Source organism: Pseudorca crassidens, chromosome 4 (genome assembly GCF_039906515.1).
Source record: "Pseudorca crassidens isolate mPseCra1 chromosome 4, mPseCra1.hap1, whole genome shotgun sequence".
Lineage (NCBI taxonomy): Eukaryota > Metazoa > Chordata > Mammalia > Artiodactyla > Delphinidae > Pseudorca > Pseudorca crassidens.
The window spans coordinates 23,516,652-23,536,005 of record NC_090299.1 but is presented as its reverse complement, the minus strand read 5'-3'; positions in this window follow the sequence as shown (position 1 = coordinate 23,536,005).

The window sequence follows — 19,354 nt, the reverse complement described above, 5'->3', positions numbered from 1 at the left end:
ATTCTACTTTTGCTGTTTTTCTGAAGGTTCTCTAATTATATTTCAGTGAAATTTACAGAATCTGAAAAAGTTACATTTTCGTCTAACAGGGCATTGTCTTCTGCCATCATAATATATTTTCAGCTTTAAATAAATAAAAATAGATGAGTAGAAGAAGAAACTGTTCATTGCCATTCAATGTATTTTTTATGTGTAGTTTCTTTATTTCAAGACAGATGTCAGGAAGAAATGTTAGTTCCAACAGAAAACAGAAAACATACGGAAATAAGTTTAAATTAAAATTAAAAGATAAATTTATTTAAAAGAAATTAAAAATTTGCAAGAAAAATATATAATACAAATATGTGGTGATTTTATTATTTTTATGTAATTTTAGCAAATTAACATAATATAACAAACTGATATACACAGTTCACTCATGATTTTCTTTTTTCCTGTGATGATTGTCCTATTTTTCCTCCCGGGTTAGATTTCCTTGATTTTGGCCAAAGCCAACCCTTTTATATAATATGTTCTTTCCTAACCCAGTTGAACTGGCTACTGAGAGATAGAAAAGGATTAAGAAAATGACTGAGAAATAAACAACAAAAATGTAAATAAGTTCTGTAAAGTCAATCTGAGAGAACACTTAATACCTTTTAAAATTTCTGGCACTATTCATGCAGTAGGTAGTTTTGGAGTACCACACTGAAGTTGTCCCTGCTCTGAAGAGCACTCATCTCTCATGGGTCTCTCCATCCTTCTCTCTCAGTCAGCTCTCACATACCAGATGTACAGATAGAGCAGCATGTCCAAATTCCCTCCAACACTATCTTCTACCTGGTCCATAGCTAATAGCATCAGAGATGGATATTGCTGCAGTTCAACCAAAGGTAAAACCGCTGACTCTCAGGAAGGAGTGTTCGGGTATGGAGAGATTTATTTTGGTTATATATGAGGCCTAGACCTATACATATAGACCCAGGTTCTAAGGCTGCTATGTTGGAGTCACAATGTTGGGGCCATACTGGTCATAAATCATGAAGAGGGATCTTATTAGCAGAAATGAAGTGAATAAACAGATGTTCAACTGAGATTAGGAAGTAGAGCATTTGGCCCTAGTGAGTAAGAGAAAGAAGAAATAGATGCATTATTTTTTCTTGAGGTTTACACTTTCTGTGTCTCATAAGACCTCGCTATGGTTCTTGCCCATAAGTTCCAGCATAAGTTACTTATAACATTTCACATAAGATCATTTGGATATATTGCTGTTTCTTTCAAACAAATGATTCCTGATATAGAAGCAAAATATTAAATAAATGTCTTATATTTGGTAACAGTATTTTCTGCTGTTTTCTTTTCAGCAAGAAAATAAATAATGCAAGTTTAAATGTTTTAGACCTGTTCCCTTTCTTTAGTGTTAACTGTGGAATTCCATCACTTAGCCTTGAAAATGATGATCATGAAAAATAATCTCAGAGAGAGAATATATTGTTTCTCCTTTTGCAGCTAGAGAAGTGCAAACATGATTCGAATTCATAAAGTTAGAGGTGATATCAAATTGAGAATATTCTCAAAATACCAGTCTTATTTCTTGTCAAATATGGTGGCTGTATTAAAAAAATGTACAACTCTGTTTTATTTTCTATTATTGCAAAATTCTCCTTGGAAGTACTATTTGAACTAATAAATCTTTTAAGATGCCTAGATTTCAGAGATCAAAATACGTCCTGTCGTTAAACAGTTTATAGCTTCTAACTATACAAATTCTATAGTTATAGTTGTTGCTTGATGTAACAATATTATACTCCTGAGTATTCCTATGAAGGAAGTGTGAATACTTGCAGAATTTCTTGGTTGAACAAAAAAATAAAAGAAATTTGACACTTCTTTCTTCTTCCTTCAGAGTTGAATAAAAAGACGAGCTACAGACTGGGAGAAAATATTTGCTCTTTGCACATCATGTCTCAGAAACAGCTTGTATTCAGAATACGTTCTTTAGAAAGAACTTTAAAAGCTCAAACTCTTAATGAAATTTATTATAAGTCATACAGTCCAATTTTTTTAAATGAGCAAAAGATTTGGACACTTTCCCAAAGGTAGATGACCAACAAACTCATGAAAACATGTTCAACGTCATTAATCACTGGGCCAATGAAACTTACAATCATACAGCAATATTATTTGTAATATCCATCAACATGTGAATAGACGCACAAATCGTAGGGTTTCCACACAATAGAATCCTGCACCACAGTAAAAATAAATTAACTATTGATTCATGCTGCAACATAATGAATTTCAAAACAATTATCTGAGTAAAAAAAAAAAGTGAGAGCAAAATAAAGGATATATACCCAACGAATTCTTCCCTATGAAATCGAAGTCATACAAACTGATCCATTTGACAAAGCAGATCAGTAGCTGCCTGAGGGTGGGGTGTAGGGCAGGAGGGAGGCATTGCAAAGAGGCATAAAGAAACTTTTGGGAATAATGAATATGCTCATTACCTTGATGGTTAAAGAAATTTATAAATATATTCAAGCTTTTCAAATTGTATGCTTTAAATATGTGCTTCAAGTAGCATAGTCTCATAAAACAAACAAATAAAAATAAACAGAAAATGACCTCTGTCTAAGAGAGAGATGAAGTAAAACCTCTCCCCTCTTCAGGAAGGTGAGGGGCTGTGCTTTTACTTTCACAACACTTGAGGATATTCCAGAACCAGGAATAAAAGGCAATGAGAGTTCATCGTTCATTAAAGCTGACCTCTCATGATAAACAAGTGTTATCTGAGTTACACTCACTTTTTGGTCAAAACTTCTATGATTGAATGTTGCAAGATTTTTTGCAAATGCTAAAAACACTTTGATAGATGTAAAAAAATTTTTTTTTAATTTTGATACGACATAAGTAATGTGACTAGGTTTGAGCAAAATATCCATAGAGCAGCTAATTTTTAGTATAAAGAAATATGAATTCTTTAAAACGTTACCGTTAAAAAATACAACTGAAAGTAAGCTGTACCTAATTCTTGTTTGGCTGCATTTGGATTCTGTAACATAACTTGCAGTGCTCTAAAGCACAAACAGCATTGCCCTAGTCTCCACTAGCTTGGAGAGATAAAAGTTACATGAAATCTACATTTTCTATCCAAAGAGAGGTCTAAAAGCATTTTAATGCCATGCCACACAATTTTCATGGTGTCTTTAAGTGTAACTGATGCCAATGAAAGGCGATGTCTGACTGTAAAAGGCCAGCTTCTCTTCACAGCGGGCTTTATTCTCACAAAGCAGCTTTCTCAAATTTTTGCTCCAACAATCCATTTTGTCACTTCACTTTAATTTAGTTTTTTCAGCAAAGAAAACAGCCTTTCTCTATCTGTGATAAATAACAAAGTCTTTTCAATCGGAGAGAATAAGATTGGCTCCACAGAATTCATTATTGTCTCAATAAGCTACTACTAGAGCCAGGGAAAATAACCCTCAAAATACAATTGGTTAAACATTTTATCTAGTTAATAACATTACTATAAGATAATATATTATATGTGTATCAAACACAGGCAAATGGACTCTAATTGCTAACAACTTGCATGGATTAACTTATCATTTCTCAAAATAATTGACATGGCAGAGTCCAGAATTGGTAAAAATATTCATTCATATACATTTTGTGATCCTTTGAGAGATAATAATTATTGTTTGGCAAACAGAAAATTGTTAATGCTTGTACTTAATCAGTACTATCTTGGAATTTCTTCAGTAGTTTTCAAGAAGTATAAAATTATATCGAAGAAGAAAAAGAAAACAAAAAAATCCTCCAATCTTCCTACTATAGAATAAATTTTTTAAATTTTCTTTTGTATCTAAGCATATGTTTATGTTAATTATTTTCTGATGTTTACTGCCCTGTTAAAAACTGTACTAATTGAAAATATCAAATATTTATAAGTATACTTTTGAATACTCTAAACAAAATCATTCAAAATATAAAAAACATATCAGGAATTAAATAAGGTTTTACACGTGTCTCTTGACATGACACGTACCCTAGGTAGTTCACTCATTATACTACAGAGTGTGTAGTATGAGATGCTGAAAATGTTAAACTGTACTATCACAAAACATGTATTATCTAAATTGGCCTCTTCCTTGCCTATCTGCTTTTTGTCAATATGCCCTTGACCCTCGTGTCTACATCTCTTTATCTAAACTCTTCTGTGAACTAAAGATTTATAAAATAATTTCTTTCTGAAAACCTCTAACTGGATGACTAATGGGTGTATTCGATTTTTATTGCTGCTGCAACAAATTACCAGAAATTTTCTGGTTTCAACCACATAATATATTATATTACATTTCTGCAGATTAGAATTCTATCACAGGCTTATCCAGGGCTAAAATCAAGGTGTCAGTAGGGCTGAGTTTCTTTCTGGAGGCTTTATGAGAAAATCTGTTTCCTTGCCTTCTCCAGCTTCTAGAAGCCACCTGAATTCTTTGGATTATGGCCCATGTAACCATTTTCAAAGTCAACATCATTGAGTCTTTCTCACCCTGCCATCTTTCTAGCTCTCTTTCTTCTGCCTCTCTCTTCCACTTTTAAAGAAACTTGTAATTACATTGGGCCCTTCCAAGTAATAGAGGTTAATATCTTTTCCTTTAAGGTGAGCTGATTTGCAACTTTAATTCCCCTCTACTATATAAAGTAACACATTCACAGGTTCCAGAAATCTGGATGTAAACGTCTTTAGGGGAGTCATTAGTTTGCTACCACAATAAGCCATCTTAAGGTACACAAAATTCTCTCCACCCATCCTAATAGGTCAGTTCTTACCTCATTCTTCTCCATCTGAGTAATTACTACTTTCAGGCCAATACCTAAGAATAAATAACCTCTAAGTTTCTCTCCTCCATAACCAATACAGCTGCAGGGCTTATAGGCCCTAACACCAATGTAAATCCCAGTAGCTTCATCTCCACTGTGACTACACACGTCCATGCCTGGATCATCTTCACCTGGAGGATCACTGTAGCCTCCAACCAGTCTGCAGTTTTTCACATAGCACCCAGGGTAATGTTTTAACCATAATTCTATTTCCATTATTTACCTGCTTTAAATCTTTAAAAAGCCTTCTGTTGCACTTAGGAAAAACATTCAAACTCCATATTTTGCATACCTTTAGCCCTCGCCGGTTTGGTCTATACTTACCTCCTCCTTTCTTGCTATTTTCTAAGCATAATTTTCCCTTCTTTCTGCTCCTCATTTATTTTAAATTCTGCAATGCAATTCTGATACTAACTACCTGGAGGTAGTGTAGACTTCTCAGGTTGAGTTCTGGGTCTCCACAAGACTCCCTTCCCTTCAGATACCAGCTGAAAGTTCTGGGGTTCACCAGCCACCTGCACAACTAATGGGCTACAAATTTAGTGGTTCCCACTGTTCTCTCAGATTTGATAATTTGCTAGACTGACACAGAATGTGGGAAAGCACTATAATTATGAATGCAGTTTTATTATAAAGGATACAAATCAAGACCAGCCAAGTGAAGAGACTCATAGGGTGAGGTTGGAAGGGTTCCAAACATGGAGCTTCCTTCTCCACAGGAGGTCACTTTCCTGGCACATCAACGTGTATCACCTACTAGCAAACCCACTCCACCTGTGTTGTTCAGGTTTTACTGGACTTTCATTGCATAGGCATGACTGATTGACTCATTGGCCAGTGATTAAGCTCAACCTCCTCTTCCTCCCCTCCCAGGAAACCTGATGTTATCTGGCCAAAGCCCCATGTTTTATACCTCAGGATTCCCAGGACCTGGGGAAAACCTACAAATAGTTAATCTTTTTTTTTTTTTTTTCTGTGTTCTCAGTGCTTCCTGAAAGGATCTCATTAGTTATCCCAACATGCCTGTAAGGTGGAATCTCAATAGGCAATTGCCACGGAACTTGGTGCTGTCTCCTCTCCGAAGCTCTGCCTGAGCAGGTAACTTTTGTCCCAAGTCCAAATAGTTAAGCTTACTGTTTGATTCTTGTGTTTTCTTTTCCGTACCTACCGTCTCCACTCTCTATCCAATTTTTATATAGCATGCTTCAAAAGAGAGACTTCAGTAAACATGATTACATCACATATGGAAAACAAGTCTAAATGGAAAATAATTTAGATTATGTATAAAGAAGAAAGCAGAACAACAAATATCTAGTAAAGTTATCATTATAATGTGACTACATAAACATTTTTATTGGCAAACACAATAAAATAAATAAATACCATAGAAGGCTACGTAGTATTCATTATTTTATTAAAGGATACATAATAATTCCAACAGAGTCAAAATATTTAATGGGTTAAATTATCCTGAGAGGTGAAAGGTTTTTATACACCTACTGTGGTATATCACTGGTATGGCTTCTCATAAGGGGCATAATTCACCAGCACTCCGACCTGCTGTGTGGGTGGACAAAACATGCAGGTGTGCTCTGCAATGCAGTGAAAAGATGGATATGCATGGAGAGGGACAGTGTCTACTACAATCCAAGCACTATACTAAGTATGTCACACCTTATTTGGTACTTACAATAGGTAATATTCCCATTTAACATATGGGAAAACTGGAGCCCTTAGTGAGTTTAAATAATCTTCTTCTGGTCACAAAGGTAGCAATTGACAAAACTAATTATTTGGGATACAAGTCTCTCTGATTCAAGAAACTTTTCATTCTACCACTACAATTAGTATACTGTTTCTGGAACAATAAATCTTTATGTCCTTGGTAATCATTTGTAGTTTCCACTTTTGCATGTATTTTAGATGAATTTAACTTAGTAAAAAAATTGTTTGGGTATGTGTGGTAATAACTCAGGGTATACATTTTGTAACTAGTTTATGTTTTAAATTTCATCATTGGATGATTTCATCTATTTCTAAACCTCTACAACATATCCTCAGTTCTGCTGTGCAGCTTATTCTGAACACTTTGCTCCAATGTGATTGATATATTAAGAAATAATTTGAACATAACACAACTTTGCATTTACTTATTTGCAATTTCATCTGAGTTAAACTTTTTCTGGCAGAAAACTACATTCAGCTGAACCAAGCCAAATAGGACTACACAAAATGCACATGTGCACACACACACATACACACACTTCAAACATCTACCTGCTAACTGTGAGCCATAAACATCCGCATCCAGTATTACAACTTCCCCTCCAATTACAGATAACCATCCTTTGAATACTCCATAATTCGAAAGCTGCAGCTTGCAATCCTTCCCATACCCACTTCCACAGGCAACTTCAGGTCTTTTTCAAGATAAAATGTCATATTTATTGTAGCATTTATGCATTTCTTAACAATTTGACATATGTATAACTGTGCCACAGTTCTTATTACTTTCCTACCCTTTTTATAAATGGGTCCGTGATGAAGTTTTTGAGTATTGTGCCCCTAATCACAGTTTCCCAAAAATCCCTGTGATTTTTGTGTGTACGTGTGTGTGTTTGCAGTGTGGTTATTTTTAAGAATGCATGTCACATTAAAGCAGACTGACTGTATTTCTAAACACATTTTCTATATTTAACACTTCTCATCTGACTCACTTTCTATATTTCCTATTTTACTTAATGGCATCACAAAGCTAAATATCTCAGAGTTCTACTTGAAATACACATCATGGCATATCAATGCCATTGGAGAAATTATTCTAAAATTTGGTCCCATACTTTGATCATTGATAACTCTCCATCATTACAGTACTTATTTATGTTTTTCTGGAGAAGAGACCTCCTAATTGTTCTGATTGACCTATCAATCAACTTCAACATTCCACCTAAGTGTCTAATAGTCATCTCCAAATGCTTTGGATGTTACCACTGTTTTCATATATGAAATACACACACATAATCCCATTTATGTGATTCTATTTGTGTACCACTATGGAACTATCACTATATTGCAAAACAAAATGTAATTTAATTGAAAGAAGCACGTGAAATAAATAGTAATCTTAAGTGAATTTCATTTCATTTTATAGTGTCAAAATCACTCTAACTGAATATGCTTCATTTTGTCTGAAAATTTCAGTGTAATTCAGTATGATACAATGATTCTAATATCTTATTCTAAATTCATTCTACACCATTACTAGATTTTAATAACTCTTGTAGATGAGAAAGGTATCAAAATACATTGATCCAAGTGGAATAAGTGCCACATTGGCTCCATTATACTGATTCAAGACATTTGCTTCAAATTCTATTCACCAACTTTGCAAATTTTTATTCAGAAACTTTTGAAATTAAGCTCAGAAATTATTATCTCCCTTGATGTTAATCAATTGTTCTTTAAGAATTAATCAAAATGTGTTGCATTTTAATAATCTGAGCCAATGTATTTAAACCCCACAGAAATTTTTTATGCAAAAAACTTTAAAAGAAGGTAAAACATCACTTTACCAATTTTTCTATAGTTTTCCATTATTAGGTTTTTTATGGGTGACATATGTATATTATTTTTTGGTATCAAAATCAGTGTAATTGATAGAGAAATGCAAATAGGAGACAATAATACAAGTTTCTTTAGGTAAAAGATACATGCTAATGGCCACCAGATCAGAGCACCCATAGCCTGAGAGAAAAATGTCCCTGTTCTCACAAGTGACCCCAATGACACACATCCTCTTGATGCCTCCTGCCAGAGGAGAGCCTATTCAATTTCTTTTTAAAGTTTAACTTCAATGGTTTTTTTTTTCTTCTTCTTCCTCTATCCCCCACTACTCTAGGGACTCTGGCCTCATCCCTTGCATATGTATCAGGGACAAATGACTGGAAACAACATCAAACTAGCCCTCCATGTTTCTTGCATGTTTACATAAAACTGGGTAAATTAAGGCTAATTTCCTGGCAGCCTTTAAGCAGGTTGAAACTTCACATTTACTAAGGTCTCTTTTAGCTGATGGAAACTCTTCCAATCATCTGTTTTCAAAATGCTGTACAAAATTCTTCTGAAAATCAGTTATTTTTACCTTAAAGTGTGTGCATTTATCTTTCAAAATTATCTGCTTTGTGATATATTTTTGACTTTCCCTTTTGTCCCAGAAAAGCCAGTCAATTTGGAGCATATGTCTTTTTGTGAAATACAGCCCTTGTATTTCAGCCTGTCTAGTGTTTTGAATGCCCTGTGGTGATGTCCTTCAGCACGTCATGCACTTTTCTACATTAACTAAGTTATGAATAATTCACTGATAAAATTTCAGATAACGTTCTAGTGCTCACTCTGTGACCATATTCCACAACCTTTTGCCAAGTTAAAGTGACCATTTCATCAATGATTATCCATGCATAGATTTTACCCAAGCATTGAGTTTTGTTAAAGAAGCCTTTAAATATATTCTTTGCCAGTACTTCTTCCTTTAATAGGCCACTTTAAAAAAGCGATTTGTAGAATATTTTATTATTGGAACTAAATCCAGAAAATACCATAAAATCAGATATTCTGGGAATATCAGAACGTTCTGCAACCAGGTAGCAAATCTTTCATACTATAACTCTATTACTGTAACTTATTACTCTTAACATTTGACTCTTCGTATACTCTGCAATGTTTTCTATGCATCTTCCAATAGCATCTGCTGGCAAAGAAATGCACTTTTGTAATTATATATATATTTTTTTACGTAGCCAATTTAATACATTGAGAAGAGCAAGTATTTTTATAGTGGTAGATGTTTGACTTTCTTCCCTGTTAATTTAAAAAGATATTCACAAAGTTTATCATTATATTTAGTGAAATTTTCTAAGGTATTTAATTGAGCATGGCATAAATTGAAATAGAAAGAGAAACTGTGGATGTTTCTCTTCATTTTCCATGTTCCAAGTACTTGGTTTTAAATTTCTTAACAATCCTAATCAGTTGACACTATAGTAAGCTATTATTCCAAGTTACAGACCTATTATTATTCTATTCTTTTGGGCTGGGCCTACTTCTTTTTGGAGGGCCATTTGCCCAACAGGAAGACTACATTAAGTCATTCACAGTATTGCTCACAAAGAGAGGAGTGGATCCTCTGGCCAATAGACTTTATGTCATGATTCATCTTCCTGGTATTTGCAACATTGAGGACCAGTGTCTTCCTTCTAGCCAGTAGAATGCATCCAAGGTGATGTGATGTGTGTGGTTACAAGTATGTGATTACATAAGCGTAACATCATCTTGCTACAGTCTCCTCCCTCCCTCCCTCCCTCTCTCTCTCTCTCTCTCTCTCTGTGTCTCTCTCTGGCTGTGAGGAAGCAATCCACCATGAATTTTATAACCACAAGGAACTGATTGATGTCAACACATGTGAGCCCAGGAAGAACATTCTGTCCTTCTCCAACCTCCAGATGGACTCTATCCCTGACCAATACTTTGACTGCAGATTGGTGAGACATTAACACAGTATCCAACTAAGTTGTGGACAGACTTCTGAAACTCAGATAATAAATTCGTGTTTTAAGTCAATAAGTTTGCAATAAAAAAAATGCAGAAATAAATAATTAATACAGCACCTCTACACTTCCCCACCTGTGGTTTTCTTTTTTCAGTGATAGAGAACTGAACTAGGGTGGTTGGGACAATATAGATACACAACAAGTCACAGAAGCTATGATAACACTTATTTCAAATCAAAATACACTTATTTCTTTGATCCTTCTCTTTACTCCATGAGGGCTCCTATCCAGTGTACTTTACTCAGAATCATCTGAAAGGACTACTCCTTATAACAGCATATTTCCATTTTTTAAAAATTATTCCTTTATTTGAGTGTGGGCAGTGGTTTGATGTACTATCTACTCTTTTTGCTCCTTTGTGATGTCTGATGTTAATTGGTTTTCTTCCAAGTGTGTACAAAATATAATATTCTTTTCAGATTACAATATTGCAAATGACTGTGAAAGACCCTGGAGGACTAAAACATTTCCACTATGATTCCTCAGCTGTTTCTCATTACTTCTCTAATTAAACCCAAAGTTTTAAACAAACCACTCCCACAGAATTGCTGTCCTTACATTCTGTCCTGATATTAACACAACCTAAACATCCCCATATCTTCCAATTAATGGACAAAGTGCCCAAGAAAACTGAATCACTGCCTGACAAGTGGAAGAGAGATGGGAAAAAAAAGTCAATGCGGTAAATGACAGTGGTCTTAAGTTAAGCTGTAGTTAATTTTTCAAATTTTATAAAAATTTATGAATATGTATTTTGTTAATCCCCTCCTGCATGTTTTGAAAAGGCCCATGCAAATGAGCTGCTCTGCTTTAACCTTCATTAGCTTTATAGGGTAATGCTCTGTGCATGCCTCTCCACTATTAAAATCACTCTTACATTCTATAGTACTACCAGAGTTATTTATTTTAAAAATTAAACAGTAAAAAAGAAAATTTTCATCCATTCATAATGTAAAATGTATAACCAAACCATACAGTCTAAGTTACTTAAGAAAACATATGACCTTTTAATAATCTGATCTCAACTTTTATCTTCTATTTGATCTTCACAAGTCTCCTTCATATATATACACATATATATATCTAAAAGTTCTATGAAAATAGAACTTTAATGTTCTCACCATAACAGCAAAAACAGAAAAATAGTAATTATGTGAGGTAAAGGATGTGTTAACTAACCTTCTTTTGGTAAACATCTTACAACATATATGGTACTAAATCTTCACATTGTACAACTTAAATTTACACAATGCTATATGTCAATTATATCTCAATAAAGCTGGAAAAAAAGAAAGAAAAAAATCCTAGTGTATAGTAAGAATATATTGGTCCAAATGGAGCTTGGTTATCTATAGTAGCTTTGAGTAGAGCTGCATGTTGGCAGTACCCATCTAAGCAACCTCTAGGATACATGTAGTTTGACCAAAGATTCAGTGTGTTCCAACCTAACTGCCCAGGCCATTCCCATTGTAGACATTGGGCAATGTGACTGTAATTTATAAAATATTTAAATGATAAAATACGTGTTTTGAGATCATGTTGATTGTCCCCTAAAAACCATTATCTCCTTCAAAATGTAACTGGACATCTCACCTTTCAGAATGTAGCTTTTATTTTCTAGTGCCCTGACAAGGAGTAATGGTCATGTGACTAAGTTCTGGCCAATACAATGCAAATTAAATGCACGTGCAACTTTCAGGAATAAAATCATCAAAGGGAAGAAGCTTACCCATTCTTTTTCTTTTTATTTCTTCTTATTGGCTGTAATGTGGATATGAAACTGTGAGCTGAAACAGCAATTCTGAACCAGGAACATACTGGGAAAGGGAGAAACTACAACAACCAGGTCAAAGAAGCCTGTCTCCTGAAATAGTTGGGCACTATTCCAGCTCTGGAGCTGCTGCCTTAATTTCACATGAGAGAGAAATAATCTTTTATTTTGTTGAAACCAATGCTGGTTTGGACTTTCTGTTACTTTTGGCTGGTGCAACAAAATCTATTCAGCAAGAAAAGTTATTATTTTGATTTGGCTTCCAGGTAGATCTGAATAAAGGGAGAAGGTATTTTAATGTTGCAGATTCAGGTAATATAATCCACATGAATATTATGTTTAGTAGTATAAATTATTAGCATGTCTTAAGAACACATTAATGAAAAACACATAAAGTATACTAACCAACACTTGTAATGTCACCTGTTCAAAATTAGCAGGAAGATTAGGCTCAATTTATTCTCAGGAGATATATTAAGTTTAATGACTCATAAATGGGTTCACTCTATGTGTCCTGAACTCATTGCTTTAAGGCTGCTAAGTTGAGAGCTCACCAGAGTGGAAAATTCAATAATGTCATCTGGTGAAGCCTTTTCAGTGACAGTCAGCAATCCTCTCCCTGAATATATACTTAAATTATGTAGCTTTTCAATTTGAAGTACTTTCACTCCCTGTAAAATTAAAGATTGCCAAAAATGTAGGAATGAAAGCATATCAATGAATTTGGAATTCTGATGTACTGATAATAGTAAAATAGAAGAAAACTGCTGTACTTCTAAAAACAGGAGAGATTTCAAGGCATCATGACTATTATTGGTAGAATATTGATATAGTGCTACCGCTATTTGTCTAAGAGAGTGATATCACTGAAGTGTACTCTTTTGATCAGGACAGTCCTTCATAGTAATTTCAGATGCAAAGGAAGTAATACAAATTTGATTAACCTTTCCTTGATTTTCTGCCAACCTATGGATTCAGGTAAATGTCCCAAATATTTATCTTTAAAAGTTCAGGGAAATATATGCTAGAAATAATACGAAATTAAGGTTACTTGATCCAGCATTTTGGACAAACCTAGGTAAAAAATGACAAATTGATTTTAAATTTTGTTTAAATACTTTTCCGCATTTTATTAAAATCATGCTAGTAATCTGCATCACTGTGGGCAGACCAAAGCCTCTTTGCACAAATATTGTGAAAAAGGTACATTCTGAGGTCAATGAGGGGCAATAGGAGCTTAAGTTCCGCTACCGTTTAGAATCATTATACATAGGTAATATAATCCTAATCATCTCTCTGATTTCTAAGTATTTTAATCAATGCTCCAAATGTCTTTTTAAAAACACTAGTACACAGATAACACACTTTTTAAAAACTCCTGTAGCTTAATGGCAGATTTAACCTTAATCTAATAATATTTAGTTTGCATTATATAAAATCACGTTGGGTTAGTCTATGCTGTGGTAAAAAGTAGCCACAGAAAATGTATACCCCACTCATTCAAAATCTGCTGTGCAACTAGGCCACACTTCAGGGCAGCTATTGTCTAGGTGTACCCTCAGTCGTCCAAGCAGCCTCAATCTGACGGCACCTTCTTATCACTATGTTCTCCCCAATCATCAAAGCAGAGAATGTATGGGTTGCAGGGTTGAACACCAGACATTAGATATATCCACCTGAAAGGGCACATGTTTCATTAACCACTTCAGAGACAACCTTAAGGTGGCAGGGCATGCAAATACCTTGTGTACTTGGAAGGAGGAGAACTAGAAATATTGGTAAATTGTACTAATGTCCACCACACATGATATTTTTAATACAGACACACAGAGAAATTGCTTTGTCCAGATTATCAGAAGGAAAGGGATCTTATTTTATGATATGGGTGGAGACATGTTAATTATATTATGGACAGACCTGCTGATATTATTGGATTTAAAAAATAGCTCTACATGTTGAATGAATAGATGATCCCATTGTTTTCTTTCCCCTTGTTTTATCTAAAAATATTCATTATTTGAGTGCTTATCTTATATTAAAAATTCCTGGTTGGTGTGAAAAGTGTCAAAGATCTAAGGTGGTCAAGCAAAAAAGAATATAAACAAACACTGGAAGGACAAATATGAAAAATGAGTTTCCACTGAGGCTAGAAGTGGGGTGGGAGCAATCTAATAGCTGACGGGTATTGAGCACTTAACTATGTGCCAAATAATTTTAATCACTTTGCATGTATTTTAAAATTTTAAATCTCAACACTCTGGTATATATATTCTAATATTTATTTTACAAATGAGAATCTTGTTATAATAAACCCCCCAGGGTCATGTACCTGATCGTGGTAGAAGCCAATAATCATCCACCATGGCCTGCAAGCAATTTTTTCCACCTGCCACCTCCCTTACAGAGCTTATAATCATCAGCCACAAGTCTAGTTTGTATAGATGCTGTTGATATTTTTATGTCTCTTCTCTATAATTTCATGAGCTAAGAATTTTCCTTTATTCACAGAATAAACATATTTTTACATAATAAAACATTTATCATTTTCATATATTTAGTTGCATTTTACTTTGATAGCACAAGTAGATTCAGAAGATACACAGAATATGATGGTACAACGGTGCTATAAATTCATATAGATACCATGAGTGAAAGACGAGAGTTGGCCACAAGCATATACTCAGCTTTGCTGCTGACACTTGTGATGTACTTTCCCAGTAACTTTGCTAACCTATCTCTATTAGTCCTGACTCTAAATAATAAGGATGTCTATAGAGGAGAGAATTAGAAAGATGTAGATGGGGAAAAAAAGATATTGGGTTATTTATGGAATGTTTTGCCAATGATATTTTAGCATTATTTTTGGGTAAAAAATTATTTTGCTTCCTCTAGACAGGCTTAAAATACAGCTTAATATTTTCAGGAACTGAGTTTGGTTCTCCTGTGGTTCTTCCAAATATGAGTGAGCACTTGAAGTTAAATATAGATGCTAATGTACATACATTTAAACAAAAGAATAGAGACTTAAAGGATATATTAGTGCACACATCTTATTTTAGAGGTGTCAGAATTAAAGCCCATAGAAATGTACTGACTTTCCCAAAATAACTTCATGACATAATGAAGATCCATTTATAAACTATAAATGCATGTAAAATAGGCATGTAGTATCATATTTTCCATAATTATACATAATAATTTACTTTTAGTCATTAATCTAATGTGAACTGCATGAGTGTATCTGGTTAGACTTTAAATCCACAATTAGAAATTTTTAAAAATCATATTTTCTTATTTTGTTTCACAGGTTAATTTATGTTAAAGAAACCAGTTAATCGCTGATTCCAAGTCTCCCAACCTCCTTGAGATAGAAGCTATCCTAACACTGTATGTCATAAAGTTTCTCCCCAGCCACTCAGGTATGGGTTTCTGTCTTAAAAGTGCCCATATGTTAATGAGGTAAAAGGAAGCAGCTCTAAATCATTGTTAATCTGTCATTTTTTCACATACTTTACTGCCTTTACGCCCTTTGTTACTGTTGTCACAGCTCCTTATAAGTGATATCTAACCCTTCCATCTGCAGTTTGGATTTGAGGATCTTTCAGGAAGGTACTGGACTAGTGTTTGTGTTCCCCCATCTCTACATGGTCCATGTAGCTGCCATCCCATTCAACCTTCACCTTGCTCTAAAATCCACAGGGTTTCTCTTTTCTCTAGGTTATGAGAATATTCCTCTAGTTTTGACAGCAATGCATTAATTACTTGTAGCCATTTCAGGCCTCTGAGAAAAAGGCAGCCCTGACAGCTGTCAGCTGGTACCTGGCCTGGCACTAACAGCTACACCGTGGTATTCCCCTCTTAACATGGAGAATTCCACAGACTGCCATTAGACACCCCATTGCGTGAATGTGTTGCAGCAGAACAAAACAAGTAACCTCAGACAAAAACAAGAACACTCTGCAAACCATAAAGGTGACCAAACATCCTCCTCTCTTGGCTCCCTGTGTTGAATAACGCTTTTTTACCAATTACATTAGCCTCAATTCATTTCACCTGTCTCCTAGGATAAAATTATCAACAAACACAGTCATGAAATTACCCCAACTTTCTGACAGGAGAGGAAACCCTTGCTTTTTTAAACCTTACTCAAAACCACCCAGGGCAAACACAAACCCTAAAGATCACCTCACCTAGCGCCCTTTTATTGAGATGACTTGTGGTCCCCTGTGATGTGTGAATGGCCTTTCATAACTTTTTAAACTACAGGTGGGTTCCTGATGAACTTTTTTCCCCTCTCATTTTCTATTCTCTAATTCTTTTTAGATCTTTCTCATTAAAAACAGCCAAACTCCAACACACATTCCAAAATAATTAAGCACACAAACACAAATGATTTATCTATGTTGTCAAGTTTATTTTTAAAAAAGCTTGCTTGTAACATACTCTTAGTATTCTTTTTTCTATATTTGAAAGATCTATGGTGATATCCTTATTTTCATCCCTGATATTCACAAATTGTTTTTTCTAATTGTCTTTGTAAATCTTTTCAGGTTTATTAACTCTATTAATCGTTTTAAAGAAATACGTTTTACCTTTAATTTATTCTTTTGTGTGACTGCTTTTATTTCATCCATCTTTGTTCTTCGTTATGACTTCTACTTTTTTTTGGTTTTAATTTGCCATATTATTTTATATTCATTTTTTGGTGTGGAATCTTAGATCACTAATTTTAAGCAGTTTTGCTTCCTGTGGTAGGCTGAATAGTGGCCCCCAAGACATCCAAGTCCTACCTCCTGGACCCTGTGAATGTTATCTTATATGGCAAAAATGACTCTATAGATGTTGATAGAGTTAAGTATTTTAAGATGGGAAGCGTAGCCTAGATTATCCAGGTGGGTCCAATGATGTAATCACAAGGTCCTTATAAGAGGGAGGCAGGGGGGAGGTACTAGAGAGATGGAAGGCAACATGGAGACTGAGTGAGGTGTTACGCTTCTGTCTTTAAAGATGAAAGAACAGCCAGGAACCCTGCAGCTGTGGGTGCAAATAATACAGCTCTAGTAACTGGAAAAACCAAGGAAATTAATTCTTCTCCAAAGCTTCCAGAGGGACTGCAGCCCAGCTGACACTGTAAGTTCTGGCCAGTGAAACTGGTTTTGGATTTTTGACCTCCAGAACTGTAAGAGAATAATTGTGTGTTGTTCTAAGTCACCAAATTTGTGGTAATTTGTTACAGTAGCCATAGGAAACTAATGCACTCATCTCCTAAGTCTATAAAGTTCTGTTTCCCTCTATAGAATGATTTATTTGTAGACAAAAGTTTTCGTTTATTGTGTTTTCATTTTCATTTAGTTACAAGTTTTTAAAAACTTGCTTTGTGATTTTTTGATTCTTGTGTTATTTGAAATAATGTGGTATAATTTCTAAACACTTAGGGATTTTCTAGACACCTTTTAGGTATGATTAATTTAACACAGCTGTGGTCAGAGAACATATTCTTTATTATTTCAGTTCAGTCTTTCAGTATTGTTTGAAATTTATTGAAATTTACTTTATGCTTCAGCATACGGTCTCAATGAAAGTTCTTTGGGTACGTAAACTGGATGTGTTTGCTGTTGCTATTAGGTATAGTGTCCTATAAAAGTCAATTAAGTCAAGTTGGTTAAGACTGTTTTTCAAATATTCTATATACTTAGAGATGATTTACTCATTGTATCAATTATTGAAAGAGAAGTGTTAAAATAACTATGGTTGTGGATTTATGCCTCCTTCTATTTTTTATTTATTTTGAAACTCTATTCATTGCACAAAAACTTAGTTTTTCATAACTTCTTAAGTAGTTAAACAGGTTTTTCATTCCAAAATGACCCTCTTTATCTCTAGTACTTCTCCTGGTCTTGAAGTATACGTGGAGGTTCTAAAAATGCAGAAGTTTTCTTACAGTTATTATTTGCATGATATTCCGCTTTGTTTTCAATCTTGAGTGCCGTTTTACTCATTTTCACCTCTAATTCAGAGTACAATTTTAAAATAAAGAAGTAATTCATTAATAAAAAATTTTGAGCTGATAACTATTTCTCTAAAGTATGGAATTTTAACCCTAGAAGCCATTAACTGTAACAGGAAGCATGAAAATGCTTCACAGAGAGTCAAAAAATATTAAAACAATTAGTATATATTTTTATGACATTATCTATATAGAGCTTTCGTTAAAGAGGTTTTAAAACACTGATCAGGTAGTTTTTTCCTAAATAAATTTAATGTAAGAGCATTATTACTCTTTAGTGCTACTGTGGGAACATAAACATGACTCCAGCATTGATTTGAGAATTGTTTGGAATTCATATACATTTGTATATTAAAGAGGAGAATGCAACTTAATTCCTTAAAAAAATAGTCTGCTTTTCAACAATGCACAGCTCCATAAACAAAGATAAATATCAAATGCAACTGACAATACATGAGTGATATCATAATTCAGTAATAGCATTGATTCATACATTTTTTTCAGCTTATTAAAGCTTTTTACTACAAAGAATCAGCAGCTGAAAGCAAGTTTCCCTCAGACAGTTGAAGGCAGTCAAGCCCAGCTGATATAGAACTGTGTGGCATGATGATAATGATATACCCACAGATTTCCGTGGTTCAGTTTAACTTTATATTCTGCTTTGGAAGTGCTTATTTCACAGTTCTTTCTGTGCATGAAAGAACTACAGCTCCGCCTGCCCTTTCTGGGGATGTTTTTCTGCTCATGTTTTTCTCACTCAGCTCCAGTGCTACTTCACAGCCCTATCTATCAAACTATTTTCACGTTCTATTTTTTAAGGTAAAAAATTCTATATTTACTAGGATATTCTTCATTTACTAGAAATTTTACTGCATTATTATTTTGATTATGATTTTGTTAATGCTCCAGTTACAAAGTTTCATAGGTTTCAGTGACCCTCTAATCTATTTCCACAGTAAGACTTTTCCAAAAGTACCTAAATAATACCAGAGCAGAAACTCCTATACTCCTTCACTGAATTTAAAAATTCAGACCATTTGACCTTCTGACATAATCACAAACATGTCACTAACTTTTAAAATACCTTTAACTCATTTTTAGGAG